Source organism: Lissotriton vulgaris, chromosome 4_1 (genome assembly GCF_964263255.1).
Source record: "Lissotriton vulgaris chromosome 4_1, aLisVul1.2, whole genome shotgun sequence".
Classification (NCBI taxonomy): domain Eukaryota; kingdom Metazoa; phylum Chordata; class Amphibia; order Caudata; family Salamandridae; genus Lissotriton; species Lissotriton vulgaris.
The window spans coordinates 701,851,266-701,855,448 of NC_141691.1; positions in this window are offsets into that span (position 1 = coordinate 701,851,266).

Genomic DNA, 4,183 nt, shown 5'->3' on the forward strand with positions numbered 1-4,183 from the left:
TTCTTGTATCCGCGCGATTTTCAGTGGTGCCTGCTATACTATCAAATGATGCCATCGTTTTTGATAGGTGGGTGCTCTGGCCTGTGTAGGCAGTGACTGAAGTTAATGTTAACAAAAGTCATAGTTGGCCCTTGGCACTCCTATTTATCAGTGTTTGCTATGTTGTAAAATTTAAGCGAAATTATAGTCCTTCTTTAGCGTGCTGCTCAGTGACTGAGGGCTGCCTGTCCCTGAGATTATAAGAATTATTTTAGAGGAATGGTGCGTGAAAGAAGTATCACGACCCTGCCGAACGCACAGCTTTAAATTAAATATTTCTACCTTTTCTGGTTATTTGAATAACGTTCTGTTACACAATGATTTCAAGTTTTACTTGATTCTTACATTTATTTTTAACCATTGTTTAGACTACCCATAAACCGTGGATAATCACTTTTGCATGTACATATATTTCATTTTAACATCTCAATTGATCTGCAAATACATTTGTTGTATTTAAACATCATACAAACAATAATTCACATTTCGACGATCGTTGAATAGATTGGCCCGATGCATTTCGGGATTCTCGTCCCTTCGTCAGGGGCCTCTGCAAGAAATCACATGTATAAATAAATTATAACTTTCTGTATTCTTCATTTTTACATTTTACAAATAAGCCACTACTCAATTCTGAGTGCACCGCTCTTATCTTATGTGTAAAGTACCAAACTACCATGTAAACTAAAAATTACACTTAAATTGACTAAAAAATAAACATACTTTACCTTTTTGTCATCTTCCTTTGCCCCAAACTTTCTAGCGTCCATGCCTTCCTGACCCAACATAAGGAGGGTAAAGATATCTATAAACTCCCTTTTCCAAATACCCTCTTTGGCAGCTTGTGGTACCTGCCAAGCCAAGGAGCATCGCCCGGAGAGGAGCGGTGCAGTGGAGATCGCAGGAACAGGGGAAGGCAAGGGCACGGGCAATGGGCTGGCAGCAGGAGGCACCCCTGCGGAAGCGTTAGTATAGGGGAGGGCGTGCTGTGAACCAAGGTAGTGAACGGGAGAGGACCGGCGGGGGGACTCCCCAAAGGCGCCCCGCACTCTGCGCCCCATTCGCATTAACCACTGATGTGGTCAAAGCCTGCACTGTATCCCCTTGCTTAGACGTTTGCTCAGATGACCACACAGTGGAAGCTGCCGGAGCAGGACTCACGCTAACAACGCTACGTCCCCCAACTTGAAGCGAGCTAGCAGCAGTAAACCCCCCTTGGAAACGCCCCATAAAGTTGTTCATGGTGTCCATCATTTTAGCCAGATCGTCTCTTGTTGCAAAATTACCTTGGGCAGCCTGGTTGTCCTTAGAGAGGACCTGGGGCGGTGGAGTAGCAATTACCCCTGCGACTGGACCTCACGGGGGGTCGCTACCGTTTTGCTTCCTGTGTGTGGCAGTGAATCCTGGGGGAAATCCCTAACAGTGGGCTTTCTGATCCTTTTGGGGCTGGAGGGAGCAGCATCGGCACTGTTCTGGGTATCCGACGTTGGAGAATCAACCGGAAAACCAGAATCATCTGGCTCTGGCGTGTGCATCAAACTCTGTGCCCACGCAAGGCCTTTAAGCTTTGCCATCTCCATAAAGTCTGCCCACTGTGCGTCCTGGGATTTGCCCGGCAACGAGTCCTCCACCTGGGTAATTTCTTGGAAGAGGGGGTGGGGAACTTTGGCTGTCCATTCTCACTTCTGTTCGCCCTCAAGGATCTGGGGATAAAAAGTAGGCCACAGGACACACATGAAGAAAAGTACCCTGTCCGTCTAGTGTTAACAACTGGTGCGGGTCCCATACCCCTCCATACTTACATCACAACGTTGCGAAAAAGGCGGAAACGAAAATTGCGATCGATGCGGGGTAAACTCAGCGAGAGAGGGCGGAAAAGGGGCTATGGAGGGAAATAGGTAACATTAGTTGGTGCACTTGTAGGTGACAATCAATGTGACATCACTCTGTCATGCTCCCTCTCCCTTACTGTGACCTGTCCCCCCCCTCTGTGTCCTTAACAATGAGCATCCTTAACCATATACCTGTATCTGGCCCCCCAATTGCCCCCTGGACCGACTCCTCGTCCTTTGCACTGATTACTTTTCCTTGAATCCTGAAAGATAAAAAACATTGTCACAACGTTCCTTTCATTCCTTCAGCTGAGCTCTTTAATCTGTATTGCTCCTTCAGCTTCTGTCGTCGTGCCACCATAGCCCAGCTTCCTTCCAGCCAGTCCTCGCCAGCCGTACACGTACAATTCCTGAAAGTACACACATGTTAGTGCCGACTTGTACATAACATACATCAGCCCTGATTGTCCATATTTATTACTCCTAAGCTCCCCCCAGGCAGAGCCTGATAAAAAGGTGAGGGGGGGGGGTGGAACATTGCGACCCTAGTACCACAATAAGGAAGGCCGCATCTACATCATAATTGCCTTCCCACTTGGAAATGCGGTGTCCACCTGGCCTGCACGGAAAGCCCTAGGTCTGAGCGCTGACGTGACTCCAACGTCCTTCTATCGACAAACACGGCTCTCGGGAACTTACCCCCCGCTCAAAATCCCTTGGGTAACTATAGGGTAAGACGCCCTAATTACCCTGCCTTCCATGAAGCACACTCCTGCGACAAAATCACCTCAAGCTTGCAAGCATAGGAATCATATTATAACTTTCTTAAAATATCCCCGCAAGAGAAGCACTGCGTGCGCGCCACTTTGCCACACTCCATGCCACAATGCACCGAACGGGACCAGGAACGTCCCCCCAGCGCTGGCTAGCGCCACGCATGCGTAACCTCAACCTCCCCCCACCCCCCTCCCCCATGCATTCGACTCGTTCCTCTGGTTTTCTAAGGAGCGCCTGCCCCAGATCGCATTCCAAGTTGCAGGAGAAAACCTGGACCCTGCTGTTGCAAGCCTTTGAGCGCCCCAAACGAGGAATGCCAGGGCAAACAGACACTGAAAAAGCGCAAAGGAATCCGCAGTGGGAACTGTCCAGTGCCCTCGACTGAGTGGCCCGGCCATAAACCGCCCAGAACAGACCCATGGTATTCGAACGTCAATAAAAGCATCCCGCTCTTCTTCCCGTGTCGACCGACAACGCGACCAGCAGGCCGAGCGGCGCACCACGAGCGGCTGAAAAAACATCCCAGGGGGTGTTGAAAGGTCGCACAATAATCCCTTAGCCCATCTCAAAGCAGTCCTAACGATGCGCCCACGCAAGGCAGCAACCTCAACCTGCCCGCAATTAACAAATAAAGATCATGCTTGTGTGCATCAAAATAATACACAAAAAGTTGAAAACTAAGGAAACACGAGCACCGTATCCTCCTTAATCCATTAATATCGAAGGAGCTGCTATGTATAAGACCGCCCCGGACCGTTCCCAAACAAGCACCTACTAAAAATTAGTGCCTTCAAAATGTCCGCCCACAAACGACATTCACTATAGAGGGTCGGACAATGAAGCCAATCTGTCCCTTAAAAATGGCCGCGCTGGGCGCCATTAACCCTCTGCACCCGATAGTAGTGCCCCTCAAAATGGCCATACCTGGACGCCATTACCACGTGGTGCAAAAGAAAACAACACCCAAAACACCACCATCTACGCGCTCGGTCTCATATTCCTTACATAAAACCTCCGATCGGAACGTGCACCAAGTTGCGTGTCAAATTATTAATCGGACACCCCATGGCTTGGCCCGGTCAAGCTCACCTCCTGTTATCCAGACACACTCGACTCAGAGGAAGAAGGCCAGCCCCAGTAACGAACGTGCCAAGAACACTACGGCAATAAGGCAATAAGGCCCATACCCCTACCTAGCTTACCGTTGGTGTTCCGGTGCCCTGCAAACCTATAGCAGGGAACGCATCAACAGAAAACGAAAGATGAAGGGGGGGGTTGTTGACTAAATCTGTGTCGGCAACCTCCACACGCGTGGATACCCCACACCTACTCCACACTGCCTTGGCCTGGTCGCATCCCTACCGGCAACATGCCCCCCTTACAATCCTTCCAGCGACACCCGCACCTGAGCAGCAAAATGACATCCCCAAACACTTTCCGAAAGAATAAAGATGCCTCAGGAATGTAACAGCCATGAAAAAAGCGCCCGGGCAGACGGGATTGGACATAGCAAGTCCGCTGGCTACCCGGAGGGA